This window comes from Pipra filicauda, unplaced genomic scaffold (genome assembly GCF_003945595.2).
Source record: "Pipra filicauda isolate LSUMZ 115617 unplaced genomic scaffold, ASM394559v2 scaffold35_size7292922_pilon, whole genome shotgun sequence".
NCBI lineage: Eukaryota > Metazoa > Chordata > Aves > Passeriformes > Pipridae > Pipra > Pipra filicauda.
Genome location: NW_024104487.1, coordinates 216,751 through 241,147, shown reverse-complemented (window position 1 = coordinate 241,147; position 24,397 = coordinate 216,751). Strand labels below are relative to the sequence as shown.

Here is a 24,397-nt window from a genome sequence, read left to right as displayed (position 1 = left end):
GAGAGGCGGCCGTGGGAGGCTCAGCACACTCCCAGTCCTGGCGTGTCCCTGAGGGAGAGGGCACAAAAACAGGGAGGAATGTCAAGCTACGCTGATTTACACCTCGACAAACCTCCTCCGCGCCGGAGGTTTTTATGTAAGGGCAGGGAAAGGCTCCATCGCTCAGCCAAGGAGGAGAAATTCGGGACAGGCTGCGTACAGGAGCCTCCTCCCTCTCGGAGCTGCTGCTCGGGGGAGGCTGCCTGATCGATGACAACTTCCAGGGAGGAAGAATGAGACTGAGCTGTTCTGGCTCTGCCCCCAAACTGCAGAGCAGCGGTGGGAAACCGCACCCAGGGAGACGCCCAGGGAGAAAAGGATGTTTTGTTGCGGAGGCTTTTGTTCTGGACTCTGTTTATTAGCGATATTTCATAGCCAGGCAGGCATGGAAGCAATTTAAAGGGCCAGCCTGGATGAAATAACCTGCTCCGCAGTCGGCAGGTTTTGAATTAGCAAACAAACAAGCAACAAACCCCAGATGCCGGGGGCGGGAGCGGGGAAGGGTTTGCTGACACGCTCCAAAAGGGAACAGCAGGCACAGAGCTGGAGCAACAGCTGGTTGCTGCAGCACACGGAGCTCCAGCACCAACGCCGAAGGAGCAGCCCCAAGTCCGACAGCCCGGGACTGTCACTAATGAGACACGGGACAGTCACTCCGCGGGACTGTCACTAATGAGACACGGGACAGTCACTCCCCGGCAATGCCCGGATACCCACCTGCTCTCACACAGGTTCTGCTCCAGGAACCAGAGATTCCCAGACCTCCCCCCTGAGCGAGCTCTGCTTTAGCTAGAGAGGCTTCGTCGGCCCCGGAGGTCTGAACAAAGAACTGGCCTAGCAGAGAACCCTGATTTGGACAGTGTGGTGGTCCCAGAGGAGACCACTCCAGAACATGCACTTCCCTGGGATATTGGAACCCAAATCACAGCCAGGATCACACAAAGCTTTGCCTCTCCGTGGCCAAACTTAGCACAGCACTGGAGCGTGTCAAAGGTACCATGTGGATTTTAACTGCTCTCTCTCTAATGAAAATAAACCCAGAATAACTTACAACAGGACAACTTTTTGGCGAGATGATGTGAAGACAGTGCTTAACTGTTGGTCAGGGAATACTGGTATTCCTCTGGATTAAGAACTGGTTGGAAAGCGAACTGAGAAACAGAGCAGTTTGATACTAAATACCCACTTGAAACCAGGGGTGTTAAAAATGGTTCTGCCAATTCGCACAAACTGCAGCAGCACTGCACATGCACATCCCTCACTGTGCTAAACCAAAACCATGGCCAAAGCTGCTTGGAGAAGAATCCTTCCCCGGGAAAGGAGGGAAATGTCAGCAGTCACACAAGTCAATCACCAAGTCAGACAGTGCAGGGCACGATTCTACAGGGCCAACAAGATTTCTGGTTCGAGTAACCAAGCACAGCTTGAGCCGCTGGCTCCCAAAGAGGAGGAAACGTGTCTCATCCTCCCCAGGGGAAACAAAACACATCATCCACTCATTAGTTTCTTGGCAGGGGAACCCAGAGCACCACATCCAAACTGGCCTCCTCATTCTGAACTAAACCTCTGGTGGGTTAGTGGGCACCGACCAGGGGAAGACAACAGGTAAAACCGAGCAGATCCCCTGCATTTGCCCACATGGAAGTTTTAAATGGACACCAGCTGTTAATTCCTTTCTACATTCTTCACATTTTTTTTTTGGCCAACTCCCCACAAGACTAACAGAAATCTTTCCCCTTCAACTTTCATCTGATGCATAGATAAAATAGTCAGGCAAGGAAGAGAAATATATATCATAACTGCCTTCATTGAAACGCACGCCCACAGGCCCTCAGTGCATCCCTGCCCTGGAGATGGGTTAAAGAGCCTTAATGCCATCTAAATTAAGTCAATTTGTTAGTCAGGACATTGGTGACCAAACAGTTTGAGATGCATCCTGGGAGGAAAAAGCACACAGGCCAGAATTTAAAACCCTGGGAAATAGGATGAGAAGAAGGGAAGCAAAACCCCAGAAAAGCTACATCTTAAATAACTCAGGTCAGTATTTTGGTTCTTTGATGTTTCAACTGTGGCTGAGAATTTTTTTTTTGTTATAAATATTTTAGTGCACATCCTTATGTGTTGCCTCGTGTGAGATGGAGATATTTATCATTTTATATATGATACAGCCATGACTCTTTCCAGGTTTTCCGTGGCAGTTTGCTAATGCCTGGAGTGTTGTCCTGCATGCCACCCCCAAAACGCTTCTCCCAGTGAGTCCAGCTCCCCCAGCCAAGGACAGCCACCACAAAAACCCCAACCAGCCCTGCCCAGCTGACCCCTCAAGCCTGGAACTTGGCTGCACACCCAGCCAAAGGCGTTTTCCAGGAGGCAGGGCCGGGAAAAGGGCTCCTCTGCTCCCCAGGGCCACACACGCCGGCTCCCCGAGAGCAGCCTGGGGCACGAGGTCCTGCTCCTTATTCACAGCTCTGGATTCTCTAAGCAAAACAGGCAAATAAACACACCAATGACATTGTCTCCTTCCAAATATCCCACTATTGCTATTGGCACTTGGCTCTGAGCAGCTCCTGGCCCCACGTGAGCAGGGTTTGGTGTGCAGGGAGCGGCGCCGCCCGCCCCGCACACCCCAGGAAGGGAAATGGGGACGGGAACAAAATAACAGCAAACTGGCCCAAAACCTTCACGGCTCTTTGCGTTGGGCTCAAGGGGAAACAGCACCAAGTATTTCCACACCGAGGTCTCAGCCCCATCTCACGGGGGAAGAACCAGGAGCAAACCCAGTGTAAGTGTGTGATGGCTCCAGGCGCAGAGCCCCGAACCCGCCGACAAACCCCACAGTCACGACAGCGCAGAAAAACCTGCACGGAGCAACGACATGGAAAATATCTGATGATTATTTCTTTCTGATTGCAGTTTTTCTTTGTCTGGGAAATGGATCCTGAGCTGGCACAGGCCCAACCCAACAGCTGCATTGCTTTTCTACTTCCACAAACACTGGAAAAGTCAGCCAAAGCCCTGTTTGTGCTGGCAGACACCCAAGATTTTATTATTATGTACTATTAGTTCATAGTGAGAAATGTGCACTACGGGGGGAAAAAAAAAACCTGGAGAAGCTCAATAATTGGGTACAGATGTTGAAGATTTATGGAGCTCTCCCCAGTGGACAGGATCTTACAGATTGTTTCTATCACCTGTTTGCTTTTGGAGTTTTTAATAAGATAACTATGTGTGCTATCCTGGAAGAATATTCTAGAATTCCTCCTTCAGAAAGCAATAACTTCTGATCTCCACTTGTCTCCTCTCAGTAACGATCTCCCTTCAGAGTTCCATAAATGCCACTCGATATTCATTTCATATTTAAATAAGATCTTGGCAGTTGCTTTCATTATCTGGCAACTTTCGAATGCAATCAGACTATTTCTTTCTTACTTCGTGGCCCAAAAACTAAACCTGACACATCATGCCAAATCCCCAGCAGTTAGAATTCATGATTAAACCTCTCAGTATTCCAAATACCTAATGATTTTTGCCTTTTTTTTTTTTTCTTATTATCTGGCAAGTGACATCTGCTCAACATTTTTGGGGACTGCTGCTTCTGGTACACAGAGCCCCAACCTCACTGAGGCCCAAGGCTCAGGTTAAGCTGCCTGCAAAAGTAACCCAGTCCCAGCCAGTTTGGTTCATTAAATCGACTCTACAAAATATTTGGGAGGTGCAAAGTTCTGGGGCCGACAGCAACCAGTAGGAAAGAACAAACACAGGGAAGTCACCGGCATTTTTCATAACTGACCTGTGATGGTTTTGCCATTTCCAATCACGTCACGTCACGAGTGATTTCTTTCCACCAGCACAAAACGGCGAAAGGAGGCACATTCCACTTGCTTGTTTTTCCAAGCACTTATAGAAGAGGATAAACCACCAAAAAAAGGTGGTATTTCTGCAAACCAACACAGTGATGCTCCTGCTGTGGCACCCAGGCTCCCTCCCCTCCATGCCCATGCACACCTCGGCTTGGCCAGGAAACCTGGCACTTCCCTCCACCTTTCCCACAGCTGCTGGTCAGTCCTTCCTGAACAATGATTTCATCCTTCCCAGCCCGTGGCTGACACAGCACAGGTCACGTGAAGGTCGGGCCCTCGTCACAGACTCTGACACCCAGTTCCCAGCTGAAAAAGAGTCGATCTGCTAAATTTGGTTGGAATAAGTCTACGGAGACTAAGTTTTTCCTACAGCTCTGAAATGCACTTTGTCAGTCACAACTGTGCTTTTAGGGAAGAAACACTTCCACTGCACACTGACTCCATCCCCTGAGCAGTTACTGAGCTGTTTCCTGCTGTTCCCAATGGATGGAGTGATGGCCTGAAACCCTCAGCCCTTTTGGGTTGTGGTTCTTCCAGGAGTATAAAAAGTGGCTCAGAAAGGGTACTGTATCTCTCTCGGAATTTGCACAGGCCACCCAAAACTGCTCTAAATTCCACCCTGAGGCAGGAAAGCAGAATCCAACTCAATTCATGGGGTTGGGGTTTGCTTTGCTTTTATCATCAGGTTTGAATCTGACCAAGTGCCTCCAAGGACAGCAAAGCTGCAGCACAGCCTCTGTAGCCCATTGTATCCAGCTCCACTGTAGTTTCTGGAGTCACATCCCTGCATTCAGGGCTTCCTATGGAAAACCTCCACCTTGTCCCTGAATTTCAGAAGACTAAGGTCTTGAGTTGTCTCGGGTTATGGAAATAGATGAAGCAATTCCTACGCAGGGAGGAAGAGACATCCTTCACCTGCCATCATTGCTGGGACCCTGAACAGATTGGTCAATATTATGGCAGTATTATCTTATTTCATGTACCTGCAATGATTCTTCAATCTAATAAGAATTAAAAAGCTATAAAGGAAGAATAAGTACAACAGGGTGATACAGCCATGAGGGAACGCCTGCAGACAAATGGCAGAACCTTATTTAGCTTTTGCTTTTGAAAAGCTCAGATTCTCACAAATTTCACATTTACACCCGCAGGTTTACACTAACAAAAAAACATCAACAACCCCCCCCTCCCCAAAAAAAAAAACATCACAGCCCTGGGGCCATTTAGAAAGCGCTAATCCTGATCATTTTCCACCTAATGACTGTTTACTACTCAGCCCTTTTTAAATGCCTGGCAGCTCTCCAGGTCCTCCTGCTTTTCCCTTCTCCCACACATCCCTCCACAGCCATCTTGGAGGAGGACGAACCTCCAGAGGGGAGAGCTCTTCGCTGGCTTTGCAGGCTCTAAAAGCCTCGTTTCCTGGGGGAAATCCTGAGCGTTGTTTTCACTTTCAAGGCAAAACCAAAACCTTAAGGCTTTCAAAGCGCTGCCAAATGAGAGCACAGAGAAAAAACAAAGAAACGCTCAACCAGGGAAGTCCTTTCTTTTGAAGGATTTCAGACCCAACGCTGGTTGGACAGTTTAAATGCAGTGGGACCAGTTCTCTAAGCCCGACCAGGAACAGATTTGAGCAGCCCCACCCCAGCACTTGTTTCAAATGCCATTCACTGTCACTCGGCGTTTCAGGCTGGAACAATTATTTGTGGTCGGATGCTCTCCCCGCTCCCCGACCAGCTGTGCTTTGATCTCACCCCCGGAGCTCCCGTGGATCTGGAGAAAGCCCAGCTCCCCCCATCACCAGAAGTGCAGTGGAACAGCTCCTCAGGGAAAGTGCAGCTCCCCCAGACCTCACAAGTGGTGCTGGCACCGCAGCCTGGGGTGGACCAGATGTGTCCTGGAGCCCTGACCACCATCCTCTCCGTGGCTTCCACCCACACGCCAGAGCTGGCTACCACCACAAAAAGGGAGGAATGACACGGAAAAGCGCAAGGAAAGCTTTAACTGGCAAGGTCAGGCCAGCACTGCGTCCCTTTGTGATGGGAACAGGGACGAGGCTGGATCCCAACACACAGATTTAAGGGAGGATGGTGGCTGTTCCAGGAATAAAGCAAAAGCATAACCAATCCAATGCAATCAATATTTTAAATGAAATCAGCCCAGCCCCTATTCAAATCAGGTCAGCAGTAATTAAGGCATCCTTATTTGGAATGGTAAAGCCAGGAAGCGCCTGGATCAGTGTGTTTCTCCAAGAGAATACATTAATGGGAGCGTTTGGAAATGCGTGATGCACCCGTAAGAGGCTTTGATATAAACCTCGGGATTACACCATGCCAGCTTTTCAATTATTATACTCTCCATGAAAAGCCACGTGCTGGGGACAGCAAGAGGTTAAAGCTGAGCTGGGAGCAGGGCTTTGTCCTTTCTCTTCCTGTTGGTTTCTACTCGGGCACCACTTGGGATTTACTGCGGCCGGAGAGAAGCACCGGAGGTGGAATTCTACATAAAACACATCTTAGTGATGGCATCAGTGTCAACAACACACAGGAAGGAGCCTCATCACTTCAGCAGGGACAGCAAAAGCGACCCCTCTTGTTTCTAGAAGGATCTGCTTGGTTGGCTCCATCTTAACACTGTCTCACCACACGGCGACTCAGCCATTTTAATTCCTGAATGCTGGAGTTGGCTCTCCCTGCTCTCCAGGCTGTCTGGAGACCAGGAGACTCTGTATAAAGCACATGCATGTGAAGGCTGGAGACAAAAAACAACTGAGTGAGGCAGAGGGAAGGTACTGGATGAGCAGCAGAGCGTGGTAATGCCACTGAATAAGTAAAACCACACCATTTTCAGATTGGATGTGGCTCCTTTCTCCAAAGAAAAGCTCTGCAGTGTGGTTCTCCTGGGAGGGCGATGAGCAGTGCAGGCTGTGTGTGTGCTGCTCCAGCAACAGCCCCAGAGAGCAAACTCCTGCTCCTCCCAAGCCGTGGGAGCGGGCAATGGATGGATCTACAGCATCCATTTTGGTGTTTGTCACCCTGCAAGTGCCCGAAGGACAAGCCCTTCTCCAGCTATTCCACTGGAATGCTGTGCCCAGGAACTGCTAGGAAGGGGCTGGAGCTGTAAAAACCCCTGGCCAACCATGACAAAAACATTTGTGCTGGCCACCACGTTCTTGTTTACCCAATACATTATAAAAACTAGCAGCAAACCTAGGCTGGTTACCTGAGCTACAAAAAGCCAGAAAAAAACTATTTTGGTGAGCAGAAATTTTAATTTACATCTGCCCAGCACAGGCTGCAGAAGGGCAGACCCAAACAAGCCATATTTGACACAGATAGATTAGACAGATGGTACAGTATAAAGGGGATTTGTGCTTGCTTGACTTTGGCATGGCTGAATTACTTATTAATTGCAGATACACAGCAGTTATGCTGGATATTTGGCAAAGATTTAATGCCTATTAGAACTTCATACCACTCAAAATTACCACAGGTCCTGTACACCAGCACGGGGGCTGTTCTGCAGCTCAGTTCTGCTGCACACTTTTCAGAGCCTGTTGTGATGTATTTTGATGTAAAATGGATATAAGCAGCACAAATACAAGTGCTACCCTGTTCCAGAAGCTTTGGGCAACCTGTGAATTTTGGGAAATTAACTGAGAGACCAATAGAAATCCTGATCTAAAATAAAACCTCTGAATTGCTGGAGGCTGCTGAAAGCCTCCAGCTTCCCAAGGCAGGCGCCCAGCCCTCTGTGTTCCTCTGCTCCCTTCACCAGTGGCTGCTCTCAGATTCCCCCTGGTGAAGCACAACATTAAGAGATGTTATTGCAGGGAACACAGAGGGGGTGAAACTCAAAACTGGGGACTGTCCAAGCCTGAGTTCACACCAGAAGCCCACACACAGGGCAGGAACAGCGACACTGAACACTGATTTAAAACAGGCCATTCTCCCTGAGGCTGCTTGTACCTCAGGATCAGCAGTTCTGGCACCCACTGTGACCATCAGAGCCCCATCCAGCATCGTAATTCCGAGGCCTTTGGGCACGGTGACACCTGGGTGGATTTGTTGCCTTGAGAGCTGCAGCACAGCAAGGCACCTCTCCAGGCTGGCCAAATCCAGGACAAAGCAGTGCTGGGTGTGGGTTACAGGCAGGAGGGGAATCTGGAGAGCAGGAAATCATGGAGAGTCTCAGACATTCCATACAACCCCAGGGCTGCCAGGGCCTGTCTTCCCTCTGAGGGACACCAGGGCTGGCATTTAGGGATGGAAACGATTCCTGACTCTCAGCTCCTCCTAGGCCAAGCAGGGATCCAGGAGCTCCTCTCCCAGCCAGCCAGCACAAGGGGAGGGGCTGGGCTCCCCTATCCAGGTGTCAGGCAGGAGCAACCCAACCACACACAGGTTATCAGACAAAATAGAACAGGCACCACCAACTGTGCAAAGGGAGAGCTGGGTGTTCAGAGAGGTAAATAAGCCAGCAAGGGGACAGACTGTGGCTCTGGAGAAATGGATACTCACAGTTCCAGTTTACATCTCTAGTGTTAAACCTTCCCCTGCTGATTTTGGACACTGAGTGCTAGGAGAGCTCCATGCCCCATTTGTTCCTGGTGACAGGGGGCAGGATTGCTGGGTACTGAGTGTCCCTCACAGGCTCTGAACTGGGAGGAGTGCAGAGCACAGGGTCTGTGCAGGACAGGCTGACTGCACAGCTCCTGCACGTTAATTAACCATTAAGCATTTCTACTGGTGGGTTCACATTCAGCCTCATCACCATTCTCTTTAGCAACAGAACTGGCAGAAAACATCAAAACTAATGTTTTACCCCCAAAGTAACAATCTCTACACACCTCATTTGAGACAACGTAGCACTGAGATTCCAATCCAGAGTGTCTTCCTTACCTGCATGATGCTGGAAGCTTCATTTTCTCAGCTGTTGGACACCAGCAATCTCCCATCCAAATGAACTGAGTCTCCAATGCTCCAAGCCCGAGGTAAAACTGTCACCTCCCTCCTTCCCTTACCCCAAACAGTCACCTTACAGCAGCTCTGTTCTAGCACAGGGATTTTGGGACCCTGCACCCTGCTCACAGGACCAAAGGGGGGTTGTCACCCTCTCTGCAAGTCCAGGGAACACCCACAAAGATTTCAACCAGAAAAAAATCACACCCATCAGACTATTTAATTCATTGCAAGTTAAACAGGAAAGTGGACACAGCACAAAACATCCTGGGAGGAGCCCTGAGAGCAGCAGGTGGCCACAGGGCTGTGCAGGAATTCTCTAGCCCTGGGAATGCTGCTAGGGCTTTTTTTTTGGTCTTTTTTTCCCCCCGTTTAGGACTTTTCCCCCAGACCACCTGAGCACACGTGAGCCCTGTCTGCTGTGGCAGATCCCTGCTCGCTGCCCCGGGCCACCCTGATTCCCAGCACGGACAGAAGGCTCTCCCAGCTGTGTCCTGGGAACTCCAGTTCCTACCTCAGCCCTCGCTGCTTCACTCTGATCGACAAAGGAAGACAGGGACAAATTTGCCTTCAGTGCCCATGCAAAGGCTGGGAGGAAGGAGGTCCTGAAGCAGCACCACCAGGGGCACGTTGGAAGCTCTGCAGGAGCTGCAGTTGGGCTCGTCTGCTCCTCGGGCAGATCCTCTTTCATCCAGACCAGCACAACTCCCTCTCCTTCCTCCCACTTGAACCTGCCACTGAATTAATTGAGGATGGTTTATGAGCACGTTGAGGATGAGGGATCAGCAATCTACCCCTCCTGAGAACAGCCAGCCATAAGTCTGGACAACTTCTCTTTCCCTTCCAGCCAAAGTCTCGGCATTCCTCCTCACATAACTTCGGGTTTTGCTCACCTTTACAAAGCTGGCCTGGCTTCTGTCAGTGAAAAGTGAGCACTGAAGCCAAGGCCCCTTAAGCTATTTCAGATACTTTTACTTTCATATCCTCCAAGAGAAACCCCAAGCCATGGCTGCAGCCACTTGGGCACGGGCTGGCAGGGTCAGGAGATGTACTGGCTTGTAGGGACCATGTGGCCCCACACAGCTCTTCAAACAACATTTCAGAATGAAAGTAGCTGAAGAAAACTGAATGAGACAAAGGATGTGGGGATGCCACACAGAAAGGGGAAGCTGGTACAGCTGGCAGGAAACACCAGGATCACTGACACCACCGGGAAGTGCCACCACACTGTCAGGGAAACGCATAACCTACACACCTGGACTGTCCAGAGCTGGCACTGCTCACCCATCTTCTTTATCCACAATTTTTCCAATGCCACGGAGAGGAGGATAAGAAGGAACAGAGGCAGGCCCTGTGCTCACAGCCTGCGAGCGTGCTCTGCCCAGGAAACAATGCCAGTGTCCAGAATTTAATCCCTCCAGGATGTCACTGAATTAAAATAATGCACTTAAGTGCTCACCAAGCACTAACAAGGTGCTGCAGCTGCGTCAGACCCTTTATGCAAAGTGGTTAATTGGGCTCAGGTAAAGGCAGTAGGGGGGCACTGAGGGCCTGCCCAGCACTCCCGGGGGCACATCTCACCACATCACTGCCACCTTCCAGACACCAGCCATTCAATCCTGCCCTGATTACTGAGGGGAGGGTAAGGAATGAATGAATCCGTGTCTGCACAGACCTGAGCTGAGGCAGCCACCTTTAGCAGGAAAGCAGGTACAAATCTCACCTGAGGGACCTAATCCGAGGCGAACAGATGTGCTCAGTAATCCTGGCTCTCTTTACATCAGCAGCTGATCCGGGCAGAGAAACACCACTGGCTGATGGAACAGCACCCAGAGGCCACTGCAGAGCAGGACTGAAACCCAGGGTGGTGTGTGAGCAGCCATCCCCTCCCCTCTCCATAGCAGGGCTTCTCCTGGTGCTCCACCCGTGCTTGGAGTCCACGGCCCTTTGGGTTTATGTGGTTCAGAGCCAGTCGAGTGCAGAGCTGTGAGCAGAGCAGGACGGTGCCAGGAGAGGTGGGAGAACACAGATGGGCCCTCTGTTCCTTGGAGCACCTCCTGAAGGTGGGCAGAGCTCCAGAGCCAGCTGCTGGGGCACGGAGGGGGAGCGCTGGAGGGCCGGAGGGCCGCGATCCCGCCGCGATCCCAGACAGACGGACGACAGGGAGATTTACAGTGCCCTTCCCTCCCCACCTCAGCCTGGCAGCACAGCACCCCAGCCACAACAGCATTCCTCCTGGGATAAATCCAGGACAAGCCCCTTAGGCCACACATCACAGTGTCAGCACCCAAACTCATTCTGGTTGTGCCTTGTGGGATCTGCCCTGCACAGGGAAATATCCTGCCCCAGAGTTCTCTCCCAGGAGGACTCTGACCATTAGAGAGGTTTCCAGCTGGAAAGAACTGGCTGAACCCAAGTTAAGCTGATAAATGTTAGTGCTGGTCTCCTTCCTCCAGAACGGAAAAAAGGATCTCTTTTCACTTGGAACTTCAAAGGCAGCGAGAACAGTCCTCCCATGGCTCACCTGGACCAACAGGATTATATGATCAAATTAGATTTTCCTTTGCCCTTATTTTTGGCTAAACAGTGTTTGCTGAAAGCCTTTCTGGCCTTCATTTCCATGATAAAAGGTGGGCATTGTTTGGCTCCTTCCTTGCCTCATAATATCATTAAGATGACATTCAGGCCACATGACAAGTCCATTTTTTTCCCCATTACATCTACAATGGTCATTCCTGTTTGCTTGTCCTTTACTTCACCCCGGAGGAAATTCTCTTTTCCAATAACTCTTTTGTTGATGGCAAACTGAAGGAAGTTATTTTGCTGAAATGGTATTTTATTATTAAATTTTACTTCAGTTAATGCACAAGAACATGGGGGGGGGGGGAATAAACACCTGCCTTTCATTTGTGCATTCCTGGAGCGTGTAGGCTGTGGGTGTCAGCACTGGGAGCACACATCCCAACTTGCCAAGCCCTTGATCTTCCCACCGAGTTCAATCCCTGGGATCTCTCCCACCCTTGTAAGTGGCCTCCCAAAGGCAATTAGTGGCTTGCTGCAATATTCCGTGGTTGTGGGTTGAACCCACAGCCTCTCGAGGAGGCAGGTCTGCCTCACACAGCCCAGTCCCTGTCCCTGTCCCGCAGGGATCGGGGCTGGGAGGGAGCCTCGTCCACGGGAAATGCACTTTTCTGCTTTAAATCTGGCATTTTTATTTTCCTTCTGCTCTGTTATTTCCCTCCTTTCATTTTTAGCTGCTCCTCGCTCTCCTTTGATCCACTTCCTGCTCCCTTCTCTCTCCCACCCACTCATCCTCCGTGTTCAACAACAACAACAGATGAGGGGTGAAGGGACAGGGGTGAAGCCCCAACTCCCACACAGCCCCAGGCTCGGGATCAAACCTTGGACACTCTGCATGTTTAACTCCTCGGCTGAGGCCAAGGAGAGAATTTCTCCATCTATTCACAGCTATTTTTAACGCTGCAGAGAGGGTTTAGCATTTGAATATCAGAATTGTAATAGCATTTGTAGAAGGGGTGGCCTATTTTTAGCAATGCAGTGGCTCTGTGGATGATTTACAATCGCGGCACTGTAACACAGGCAGAGGCAACCAAAGAAGACGCTCTGACAGCCAGTTCTGTGCAGGAGGCTTGTGCTTCCCGTGCCTCCGGGATTCTGCATGGAAACAGAGCTGGGGAGACTCATCACAGACACCACCATGCAGCACAAGCACAGAAGTTCCTAGCTGGAAAAGCTTCTCAGCACCAGCTGCTGAGCCCAGCCTGGTGTCCCAGCTCACCCCAGGGCTGGCAGGGTGGCACACACTGCACCGGGACTGACTGGGACAGAAGCTCCTTTCTTCCCCATCCCCTAACAGTCCTTGAAATTAAAAATCAATAAAAAAACCCTACATCCCAAACTACCAACTAAAATTAACTATAGGCTTGCACAAACCCCCCCTCAGCTGCATTTCTTCTGGTCTTCGCTGGGTTTCTGTTTGAGCAGACACTCAAATTACAAAGCCTCCTCCCCCTTGTGTTGACACCACAAGACAGCCCATGGCCTTCCCTCTAAAACCAGGGACTCAGGAAGCCCACAAAGTTTGGTTTGTCTGAATTTCCCCCCACAAAGCACAACTTTTAAACAACATTCTGCCAAACACAATGCAAACACCACTCGGATCCATTCCATCCCACCTCACAGAGGGTCCCCAGAGGCTTCCACGGCTAAAATCTGCCAACAGCAGGAACAGCCAGAGGGAAATGAGTCCACACCAACAGACCCAGGATCATTCCTCAAGTGAAGAGAGCCGGGTCCTGGAGCAATTAATCAACAGCAAAATGTGCCAAGTGCCAGTCACCAAACACGAAGGGCACCTCACTTCCCCAAACATGACACCTTTTCTGGGAATTGGCTCGTCAGTCCCTGGAGGAGAAACCCAAACCCCAGGCAAGGCTGATTTGGTCATTCCACTGCTGGAGGAGCAGGAACCAGCTGGTAACACAATCACTTCACAACAGGATAATTATCATTATTAAGAAGAAAACAGGCTGCAGTTAGTTTGGAGCCTCCCAAACCCACCATAATGCCCTGATTCCCAAACCAGCACCCCAGGGAACAGGTTGTTCCCTCTGGCAGGTCACATCTCATCTCAGAGGCAGCTCACTGACTTCTCAGGGGAGCAGCAAAGGGTTTTCCAAGTGATTCTTGGGGACAAACCCCTGAGGTGCAACATTGAAGGACCATGTAGCAGCACAAACAACACGAGCACCCAGAAGCAGAACCCAGCAGCCACCCAGGCTCTGATTTCTGAGCCACTCTGAAGAATTCCCTCACAAACTGCATTCTGCCACGAGAACTGAAGTCAATAAACACTGCATTTTTCCCCTGGCACTTCTGCCTGAAAGCCAGCAGATGTGGAAGTGCTAAAACCATGGGATCACAGAACCATTTAGGCTGTAAAACACTCCCAAGAACACCAAGCCCAACCATTAACTCAGCACTGCCAAGGTCACCACTAAGCCCTGTCCCCAAGTGCCACATCCACAGGGCTTTAAACCCTCCCTGGATGACTCCACCATTCCTTGGGCAGCTGTGGCAGGGCTGGACAGCCCTTTTGGGGAAGATGTTTTCCCAGACATCCAACCTATATATTCCTGATGCAAACTGGGGCTGTTTCCTCTCTGCAGAGACAAACCTGCCTTTTCCAGGCAGCAGGTGATGTCAGTCACAACCAGAACAGACAGATTTTTATCAGGAATAAGAACTTATTGCTCCTGATGACAACAAAAACGGGAACTCCTCTTAAATTTTAACTTAATCAACGAAGGAATAACATTCCAGGCTGTTACTCTCTACTGAGGCCAATCAGAGAAAAGGAAGTTAGGTGGCATATTTCAAAATTAAATATTTATCACTACACCGGCAACTGGAGCACTCTTTGTTTGGGGAAAACAGGATTATCATTCCCAACACTGGAACAAGTGATGTTGTCATTTGCAAGGCACAAAGCAAATTCAAAATGTGGTTTGTTGTTACAGCGGTATTTGCATAATATTTATATGTGTTATTAAGCACAGTTTCAGGACAGTTAGCCAAGGTGAATGGCCCATCCCTTTAATCCTCTAATAACACGCTTGGGATGCAATTTGGAAATCCATCCCCCTCTGACAAAGCAATCCTGCTGCCTCCACAGCGACCATTTCCCAACGCTCATCGCCATCAAACTGCACCATTTCGATCGAGCCGCAAACCGGAGCACTAAAAATGCACCCAAGGATATTTTTGTCCCTCGTTTTATATCTCTGCATGCCCTCCCTGCTTGCTCTTAGATATTATGGCCGAGCTACTAAATATCATAAAGCAGATGGATCTATCCCAAAATACACAGACACATTTAACTTTTGCTGTGGGCGCCGATCTCATGAGTCGGCTGAAAATTCCCCGCAGGCCCAAGGCTCTCGCCTGGCTCCTTGGCATCCTGCCACAGCTCATGACAACCAGAAGTCAAAAATGCAAACAGCTGTCCTACTGTTCCAGGCCCCCTGGAATAGCGGGGCCATGCTGCTCGGAAAGCTGCCCCCGAGGTGACGTGGAGGTTCCTCGCCCCGCGCCGGGAATGTGGGGAACTTTGGGACGCTCTGAACTCTGCAGCGAGCTGTGCCACTGCAGCCCCAGTGATTCATGGCACTTTCTGCTGCTCAGCAGCAGCTGTGGAAACATCCCTGAGCTCCGCCTGGCCCCGGAATGTCCATGTGCTCCTCACCTGTCAGCCCTGCTGCGGCACACACAGCCCAGCCCTCGCGGTGCTGCCGCGCCACCCGCTCGCTGCAAGGTCCCAGAAAGCTCGTGGTTCACCTCAGCCCCTCAGGAAACATCCCACCAGGCACCCCCAGGCCCTTGGGTAGCTGATCTTTGTCCCACACGCTCCAGCACCATAATCTCGCCCGGGATTTACCGCCTGATTAGGATTACTCAGACTAAAGACACAGCCAGATAAGAGCTGTGTGCTCCCTGTCACCCACACCTGCCCACAGGGAGGGATCGCCAGCCCTGACTCCTGGTGACAGACATTTCGGTCTCCTGGCATGTTTTTTACAATCTTTACATCTCTAACATGGTTCAGAAATGTAACTGAGTGATACAAAATTATCTCAGATGTGGCCTGGTGAATATTTCTGCATGAAGATGGTTTGAAACCTCGATCCCCGGGCTGTGATGGTAAATGGCACAACTTCCCATGCTGTGTGACAACCAGGGGTGCAGATCCTTCACATCACAGAGCAAGAAGAATCACACTACTGGAATGAGAATGAGCATAAAAGGGCCTTTCTTTCTTACTAGGCAGTGAAGAAGCAGTTGTGAGTTTAATTCCTAATCTGGCAGATAGTGCAGATTATCACAGCACCATGGTGACTTCAATACTCTTCTGGGGAAAATATCTTTACTTCTTTGTGGTACGTGTTTAACTCAAAGCCATCTAACTCGTGTTTGTCTAGCATACAATGAGAATAGACCTCTAAAAATAACCTGCTTCCCCCCTCTCTCAGCTCTTCAGGGCAGTTTAACTTATTATTAGCCATTATTCACATCTCTTACGTAAACTGCCATTTCTGGAAAATTTTCTGCCTCCCAATACAAAACCTGAAAGTGTGCAAGGCTGGGGAACACAAAGCTGGGTGAAACTCCATTGGATTACATTTTTTCCCTTTGCCTCTATTTACCTTTTACCTGAGTCCCAGTCCCCGGAGCAGCTCCTGAGCAGCACTAAAGCTCCTTTGCACACCCGGGCGCTGGGAAGCTGCAAAGCTGGATTAGAGGAGCACCCGGGGTCAGGGAATCCCCCTGGGGGGCACAGCCAGGGAGCCACCACGCCACAGCCTCTTCCCAAACAGAGTTGGGGCACAGCCACCGCACCCCACTTCCCCCTGGGCCCTGCCACAGCCTTCCTTTCCCAAGGGATTGTAAACCAGGAGAACGCAGAGCCTGGATAAGTCTCCTCCCCGTGGAGAAGCCCAGGGACGGCGGCGCAGGAGAGGTGACACTGCTCTTCCCCAAGCACCGTGTGCACCTAATTCCTGGGGCTGGGATGTCACTGCTGGCACAGGCTCCTTGGGACAGTTACACCTCGTGGTGCTGCAGGGCTGACCCCAGCCCAGGAGCTGACGGGTGTTTTTCCACAAATGAAACAATCTGTTTGCCTTTTCCAGGGCGCACAAATCTGCAGGCACCGAAAGGTCACGACTTTCTGTTCCCAATCTCACCATTCCCTAACGCTCCCACTTTTATTTTCCCTTCTGCCGAGCTCCCTGTGCAGGTCCCTGCAGCAGTGCAAACATCCAGGGAATGGTTATTTCCATCCCTGCTTCCCTGGGCAGGCTCACACCGGGGCTCAGCCCAAGCACCTGCTGACTCAGGATGTCCCAGCCTGGCTCCCCGGCCGCCCCCACACTTTGCTCTCACCAGCCCATTTAGAAGCCAACTCATCCTCTTTCTGTGAGGAACTAATTGAGGCGTCCCAGCTTTCAACTTTAAATGGCTTATGCCAAGGAGTAAAGCTGTGCCATCACATTCCTCCCCTAACACATCTGACACGGGGCGAAAATCAAACTGGCTTATTTTTACCCTCAAACAAACCCATGTACAGTCTGCAGTGGTAAACCACTGCTCATTTGAATATCCAAACACTGGCTGCTTGGATCCGGGGGCTGGTGCCAAAATCCTGTCACCCACAGCCAGTCCAGGCACGTCTGAGGCCGCTCAACTGATTCATCTCTGCCTTGGTGCTTCCAGGGAGCCCAAGATGAATTTGAAGAGGCTCCTACTGACCTACACCGAGATAAAACCCACCTCGTTTCTCATTCAGGTGATGATGATGATATGAAATGGCTTTTCCTGTGCTGGGACTGTGGGGTTGTGTGGTTTTACCCCAGCTTTTTCCCCCCTCAGCTGCAGCCCCGTCCTGCCCTCAGCCAAAGCCACAGGAGCGCCCTAAACGTTCTCCCAACGCCAGTGGAATACGTGACCAAAAAAAACCAAACCCCGAGCCCTCAGTCAATAATCCATTTTTAGGAAAGAATTTGTGCGAAAATGAGGTAAGTGATAACTTTGCAGATCTCCTGTTCTCCCCGGGGCTATTTCGGGAGAGTGTGACTGCATTCGCGCTTGTCGCATAGTCCTGCTCCGATCTCCTGGCACGGCCCCAGCACATTCCAGGATTTAACGCACACGGCTCGTCGGGATGCAGTCCCACTTATCTCCCAGACACACTGACTAACACTTTCCCACATAAACTGACCCACCCTTCAGTAGCAAGAGGTCACCCAGTACAATCAGCCTTCAAATGAGGAAAGCAATCAGGAAAAGCTTCTGCGATGCCAAAAACACCAACAGAATAAAACACAACGGGCTCCAGTGTTTGTTTTATCAAAACTTAGAGACCGAGAGGCAGATTTTTCAGATGGTGATAACCAGTGCAGCTCCACCAAAGTCAACCAAGATTTCTTCCAGGCTTGGGATCTGGCTCCCTAAAAGCATTTAAAATTACTGCAGGAATACGTTACTTCAAAAAAAAGGTTAAAAATAAAAAGGTAGCAATTAATCCGTTCACTTCTTACTATCATGAAATTAAAGAGAATTATTCATAGCATCATGCTCAGAAAAAGGTCACGATATTTTAAGTTACAAAAAAAATCAAGCAAGTGTTAAACTAACCAGGTTTTCTTTGCCACATATGGATCCCACAGGGCAAGGAATTCCTGGTAACTTATGGAGAACTCTCCTGACCCTCCTCGCCAGCCCCCTGCCTGATCCAGGCTCTAACAAAGGGTGTTCTGCTGGATGATCCACCTCAATACCAGCACCCACTGACTTGCACAAGGCAGATTTAGGCCCAAAGCCCCCTTCCAAAAGCACAGAGCCAGGAATTTGCTAGCGAGGGGCAAAACTGGTTTTCTCCAAGCTCCCTGCTGCATTCCAGTGCTGCCATAAATGTGTGTGCCACTGGCACCCCGGAGCCACGAGCTACCCACCCCCCCTGCAGGGGCTGCTACAGATCACCCCAAAACATTCCCACTAAATATCTGTTCACTGAGAGAAAAGGCAGTGAAAGCCCTTGGGAAGAAACTCTCATCGTTGCTTTAGCTACAGACAAAACCCAGTGCTCGGAATGCCCAAACCAGAACCTGTGGATGCCCAAATAAATTTATCTACATTAAAGTAGTTTACATACAGCAGGCAGCACCTTTTCCCTTCTAAGCCAGAAAACCAGAAGAGCTACTTGCTATAATTAGCTGGAGCATTTGTGGTGTTCAGGCACTGAGCAAAATTGATTTTATGAGTGGAAAAAAATAAGCATTTGGTGCACAAAAGCAGAGTGTGCTCTGTGTTACCCACAGATCAGCCCCACTGTACCCAGGCTCTGACCTGCCCACGTCCTGAGAAACAAGATCCATCCACAGCTTCCTTGCCCTTCCAAACACAAGGCTCCCTTTTATCATGTAGCAGTCAAAAGCAGACACTCCATGTCATTCTATAATAAATCAACCCACAGAGCAATAGGATTAATTCAGAACAAAAGGCAGGAACTTACAGAACCAAAAGATGCAGATCTGTGCACACAATGTCTCCTAGAAGACCTTGACCACGTTCTTGGGACACTACAGGGGCTGAATCCCCCAGGGAAAATTGAAGACTTCCCAAAGGTGCCTGTAGGTCTGGCTTGGGAAAAATGTGTGCCTGGGATAAATTGGGTAATCAGTGTAACCTTAAAGCCAGGCCAGGCTTGGAGAGGAACCTCTGCGTCACCTCGGAGCACCTCCCACCCAGCTCTGGGAGTAACAGCTCCAAGGAAGGGAGCAAAGGGAAAACAGAACTCCACGGATTTTGGGGTGGGCTGTGATCCTTCCTGACCAGCACAGGCACCCCACTGCAGCCCTGCCCCTGGGGTTTTATAGCACAGGCATTACCTCCACGGGATGCTGTTTCATCAAACCTGGAGGCAAAGTGAAAACACAAAAGCCAGAAGGAAAGGTCTGAGTCCCTCTGGACTGAGGGCAGGAAGGAGCTCAACAGCCAGTCCAGCACTTCCTACAGGGGGACTTCACTCCCTTTGGTCATTAAGTTGGCTCCTTCCAATCCATCAGCCTGGGTGCCAGTCCCTCCCTGGGCAGCAGAGCAGGGCTGCTTTGCTCCAGCTCTGCATCCCTTGTCTCTGGTTACATCTTCCACCCCAGAAATCTTCCCATGTCTGCAACTCTGTGTCTTCCAGACCCTACATACCACACAGGGAGCAGCAACTGCCCATTTCAGGGATATCCCACCTCCCCACAGCTGAACTGAGCCATGATCAACAAAACCAAACCCAGTGCTCACACCAGTCAAACTGAGCTTTCAGTCAGTCTCTATTCTTGTCTCAAAAATAAAATACAAACACTTTGCTCCTCATTCTTTTCCAAGGCAAGCCCACAGCTCCTCTGATCCACACAGCATCCATGTTCCCTGAACAGAAGAGAAGTGGTTTCCCTTTTTGTACAGCTTTACGTGTGAGCAAAAACCAGGAGACCAAACCTAGGAACACCATTCCTGAATGTGTTTCACACATCCCTGGCAAACTGCTCAGCAGGTGTAACTTCAGGCCTGGCTACTTGTCCCAAAAAGGGAACAGCCCCTGTTTGGAATCCCAGCAAACGGCAAACCTGCTAAATGTGGAACATTTACCTGTGAGCAGCTCCATGGCAGAGTATTTTTAGCTCCCAGGACGGGGTGTTAATGGCACACCTCTCCTGTTCCAAGGGCATGACCAGCCAGGCTATTCCCAGTGTCCAACAGGTGTGGGGCAGCACCTGCTGCCTCCAGGGCTTCACATGGAGGGGCTCTTTTGTTCCCTCTGCCCTCTTGGGGTGAGGGGCTGCTGAATAAATCAAACCATTTCTTTTTAAAGTTCCAATACTCAGCGCATGGTGAAATAAAAGCGACTGCACAATGGTGTCGTTTGTTTCTCTGGCGGCAGTGGTGACACACCAAAGGGATTTCTGGTGTGATAAAACACATGCAGCTCGGAAATAAATATGAGTTTGTGCAATATATCAAGAATATATACATATATTAAATAATCAATACATGAAAAGAGCATCAGGAAATCGAAAAGACGTGAAAAAGTAAGAACATCCTGAAATTTTCACCATTCCACGAGAGAAACCCTCACAGAGAAGAGGCTGAGAAAAATGTTAATGGTGCTGAAAAACAATAACTCAATATAATCCTCAACCTTAATCTGCCCTTGGCCACAGGAAGATGTTCACAATCCCTGAGCACAAAGATTACACATTGGTGCACATCTTTTGCTAATCACACACATTTCACTACAAGCAGAAATAACACTTCCAGACACAACCCCCCAGCCATAAAATCTGTTATGAACTCAACCATCACCTAACAATACACATCAAAGCTTTTTCCATGCAAAACTGGGCTTTTTTAATCAGGAATGGCCAGTAAAAAAAATATGTCTGGGATTAACAATACACAAAAATGAAATAAAGTTGGATGAAATAGAAAAAAACCTGTCTGATTAAGTCTATGTAGAATTGATCTGTATCACTCTGATCAAGCTGTTGAAGAAGCCGGGGTCTACTGGGCATAAAAAGAATTTTTATTGTGTCTTTCTCTTTTTTTTTTTTTACCATGTAATCTCTCTGAAACCCTTTTTTCATTAAAGGAAGGCAAAGCCTGGAGAGGTCCAGCTGTAACTGCTGCAACGTTGTATTCGTGTTCATTAGAAAAACAAATTCACAACAGATCATTTTAAGAGCAATAATAAAAGTCTGACAAATGAAAACCAGATGTGGGGAAAAAAAAAACACAACAACAACCCAGCACTGGGGAAAGCAGGCTCTGCCACAGGCTCTGCAGAGCAGGGCTCACACCCCCCTCGGTGCCATGTGACTCCAACACTTGCTCCACCAGACAAGTGGTGTTTGGTGAGCACAGCCCAACACGAGGTGATTTCCAAGGTGGAAAGGCACTAGAAAGCAAGAGGAGGCAACCAGATTTTCACATTTAATATCTCTAGGCCAGATTCCTGCTGGTTTGACCTGGGAAAGCTGCCAGGAGCTTCCAGAGGGAAGGGTCCAACATGCTGGCAGCTCCATCAGCTGGGAACAGGAGCAGCCCACGGTGTGAGCTGGTGTGCCAGAAAATCCCTTATGGATCCACACAGTCCCTACCACGAGCACAGGCCTGGTCTAACCAGGATTTCCCAGGCTCTGCTCTCCTACACAACCCCCCAGGGTCCCAGGGGTGCTGGGGGCTCCTCGCCCTGGCTCTCCATCCATCCCCTGGGGCTCCACCACTTCCAGAGGTTTTCCTGGACCCAGGAACAGGGAGCAGGAGGCCTGTGGCCACAGCCACCGGCCTGGGCAGGATTTAGGAGCTGACTCATGGCTAACGGGCAATGACAAACTGTTGTCCTGGTTGTGCACTTGTGCCCAGATCAGATGACTAAGGAATTTAGGTGCCTATAGAGATTAAGGGGCTAAATAACTTTTGCAGCCCGAGCCTTAAACATCTGCATGAGCAGAGCTTTCCCTCCGTGCTCCACAGAAGATGTCCAGGCACTCCTTGCTAATGAAATACAATAATTTAATAATCCAACTACAGATGTGAAATGCTGTAACTGACCCACATGAAAAATAAATCCTTAGTCAGGTGACGTAATGCACACGAGCATTCCAGGCCCATCCCATACAGGGGGTTCAGCTGATTCCATTTTACATGTGATGAAGGAAAAGGAGACATCTTCCATGAAACGGTTTGTGCTGCCCAGGGGCAGCGTCCTGGGCTCACACACACGTAACGTGAGGGGCTCACCCTTCTCTGCTCACTCCTGGGTGCAGGCAGGGCTCAGGAACACACAGCAAGCAATCCCAAAAGCTGCAGGATCGGTGCCACCACAGAGATGAAACAGCACCTCTGACGCTTTTTGCCACACAACTGCTGCGAGCTGCTATTTTATCCCAAAATGCTGCATCCTGCTTTAGACTGAGTGTCATTTGCTGCACTTAACCTGCATTACAGACAAACCCAAACGGGTGGTGTTCCAGACCCTGAGCTCCTTGGTAATTCCGTGGTTATGCTACTGCATGAAATAACAAAATATTCCCTTCGTTTTTTTTTTTTCTTTTTTGCTTATCCAGCACTGGTTGTGACACATGAAGCCAGCCCCTAGTCCCTCCCCACGGCCCCACAACCACTGCTAAGTCATGGAGGCATCATTACAGCCGTTTCTGCGTTACCGACAGACAGAGAGAAAAACCAGAATTCCGAAGGATAATATCAGCTCTTTAGAAATCACATCTCACTGCCGTCACCCACCTTCCCAGCCCTTGATCCCACTGCATTTTCATCTCCTGTCTCTCTCTCTCCAGAGCCTACTGAGCATATGCAAGTCCTTCCTCCTGCAATGGCCCGAGGAGTCACAGCCTCCCCTGACATTTTCACACGGCTGATATCCCTCGGAACAGATTCCCCTCCGTGCCCTGCCTCCCCAGCCCCGGCTCCGGGGAGCATTGTTTCCCGAGATGCCTGTCAGCGGATGCCGGGCTGCGGGAATTCCAGTCTTTCTCCCGAACTGCTCAGTGAGCAGGTTTCATAATGCTCGTATCCTGTCAATAGAGGTCGAAGGATGTACAGAACGCTCCGGATCTTGACAGTTTATTCCCTCTCCCTGCAATCCTGCTCCTGGTTCTGAACACTTAGCATTTATACCTATAGACAACGCTGAGTACGATACAGAAATACAGATCGCTACTCACCTTTAAACAATTTTACTCGCGATTTAGACACCAACATCACAAATTCAGCGCTCGCTCTGCTTTTATATTATCTCTCCGAGAGGAAAAACATCAGCTCCTGACTAACCCCGCCGCCGCGGTGCCCTGAGCGCGGCGTTCAGCGCTGCTGCAGTCTGTGTCTCTAGCACAAGTCTGCCATATTTTTTTTGTTAAATCAGGCCTGTACCCACCTAAGAGCGGAGCCAGCCCCGAGCGGCCGAATCGCCCCACGCATCGCGCCGCTCACTGCGGGAGCCCCGGCCGCGGGGACAGGCGGGGGAAAGCGGCGGCTCCCGGACCGCAGCCCCGCACCCAGCCCCGCACCCCCGCCCGCAGCCCCGCAGCGCTCCCGCACACAAAGCCCCGCGGGGGCCGCGCTGTCAGTGCCCGCGCCCCCCGCGCCGCCCCCCGCCCCGGCTCCCGAAGCGCTCGGGCATTACGTGCGTTCCGGGGCAGCAGCGCAGGGCAGCAGGACCGCACCGCTCCGCACCGCACCGCACCGGGCGTGCGGCTGCGCGGGGGCGGCTCCGCGGGCGGCTCCGGCCGGCGGAGGGAGCGAGCGAGGCAGAGAGAGGGGCAGGGGCGGCGGCCGCGGCCCCCGGGGACGGGCCGGGCCCGCGGGGCAGGGCAGGGCCGGGCAGGGCGGGGCCGCCGCGCGTCTGACAGCGCCGGGCCCGCTCCGCGCTCCCCGCTCCGCGCTCAGCCCCGGCTCCCGGTGCCCGGCTCCCGGCCGGCCCTACCTCCGTGCGGCGCGGCTCTCGCTCGGTGCGGAGGGCGGGCGGTGCCGGCGGTGCCCGCAGCCCCCGGCGCTGCGCTGCGTGTGCTCCGCCCGGCGCGGAGAGAGGGGCGAGCGAGGGGCGGGGACAGCGCGGGAGCCCCCGCCCCGCGCCCCTGCCCTGCGGAGGGCTCGGCACGGCCCCGCATCATCCCCCGCCCCAAGGACCCTGCCCTGCGGAGGGCTCGGCACGGCCCCGCATCATCCCCCGCCCCAAGGACCCTGCCCTGCGGAGGGCTCGGCACGGCCCCGCATCCCTGCCCTGCGGACTCTGCGGCGCGGGGGGCTCGGCGCGGCCGCCGCATCTCCCCGCATCCCCCGGGCACCCTCACCTGTGCTGCTGCTGCTGCGGGGCCTGCCCTGCGCTCACGCCAGGTCTTGCCCCTCCGCCGGCCCGCGCTCCCACAGCCTCCCGCGGGTGTTATCCAGCCGCTC

The 24,397-nt window shown here is 51.2% G+C and overlaps 1 protein-coding gene across 4 annotated transcripts in view; it reads right to left on the bottom strand.

Moving 5' to 3' along the window:
* Positions 1 to 24,374, bottom strand: part of SPTBN1 (spectrin beta, non-erythrocytic 1) — a 114,588-nt gene extending 90,214 nt beyond the window's left edge. The window contains exon 1 of one of the 4 annotated variants that reach the window (XM_027737413.2): positions 24,295 to 24,374. The gene's annotated coding sequence lies outside the window, so the exon portion shown is untranslated. Of the gene's footprint in view, positions 1 to 23,169; positions 23,193 to 23,627; positions 23,701 to 23,927; positions 24,019 to 24,294 lie in introns of those variants that run through there. The other 3 variants (XM_027737415.2, XM_027737416.2, XM_039384513.1) reach the window with 3 other exon arrangements.
* Positions 24,375 to 24,397: the final 23 nt, after the last annotated feature.